Source organism: Anoplopoma fimbria, unplaced genomic scaffold (assembly GCF_027596085.1).
Source record: "Anoplopoma fimbria isolate UVic2021 breed Golden Eagle Sablefish unplaced genomic scaffold, Afim_UVic_2022 Un_contig_2226_pilon_pilon, whole genome shotgun sequence".
Classification (NCBI taxonomy): domain Eukaryota; kingdom Metazoa; phylum Chordata; class Actinopteri; order Perciformes; family Anoplopomatidae; genus Anoplopoma; species Anoplopoma fimbria.
In genome coordinates this window covers 390-1,286 of record NW_026552303.1, presented here as the reverse complement: position 1 = coordinate 1,286, position 897 = coordinate 390, and the positions used below count along the sequence as shown (strand labels likewise).

The 897-nt window shown below is 38.5% G+C and overlaps 1 non-coding gene across 1 annotated transcript; it reads left to right on the top strand.

Annotated features, from left to right (window-relative positions):
- trnai-uau (transfer RNA isoleucine (anticodon UAU)) lies at window positions 1–94 on the top strand. The gene is made up of 2 exons: window positions 1–38; window positions 59–94. It is a non-coding gene; the product is annotated as a tRNA-Ile (tRNA).
- Window positions 95–897: the final 803 nt, after the last annotated feature.

The window sequence follows — 897 nt, the reverse complement described above, 5'->3', positions numbered from 1 at the left end:
GCTCCAGTGGCGCAATCGGTCAGCGCGCGGTACTTATAAGACAGTACACTGCAGAGTCATGCCGAGGTTGTGAGATCAAGCCTCACCTGGAGCATTTATATGTTTGTTGTACAATATTAACATTAAAACATGGAGCTATTGGCTTTACATGTTGTGTCCACTGCAGACATAGAGTGCATGAAATGATATCCATGCAGCATTTAGTGCCGACAGGGAAACAAGGATAAAAATAAAGTGGTAATAAAGTAATCTTTGTGTGTAAAACGTAGTTATTTATAACTAGTTTACAAACTAAAAGGTGGAGAAACACTTCAGTGTGGTCTGAAGCTAATCCTCTCTGGTTTTCTACCTATGACAGTGAAGGTTACCTGTGGTCAGTGTGGTGAAGTTGGTTTTGTTTCAGGTGTGATTCTGTGTGGTGTTTTGGCAACAAACCAGGTTTAAACCAATCACAGCGTCCTCTCCATGGTGTGTCTGTGCATAACTATTTAAATGGTGGATTTGGTGAATTGGAGAAACGTGATGTTTTCTGCAGGAGAATTACGTTGTTGAAAGTCTGAACACCAACAAATATGGAGTGAAGCAGAACATTCCGTTAGATAAAAACAGCATTATAGACACTCTAGTTTACAACAATGACAGGAAACATTCTGATGATGTTTGAAGCTTTCACATTTAGTATTGAACTCAGGACAGACTGGAGTGTTTATTCTGATACAGTACCACACACTCATAATGATCATAAGTCTACGTCTATCATTGTGGTGGAAATTTCCAATGCAATTTCCTATACTAATACACAATTTATACTAGTACTATCTATGTCCCGAGATGAGTCTCAATGAGCGTTGAAATAATGATCAAATAACAAATGAAATGTCCTTGAGGCAGTTTTAT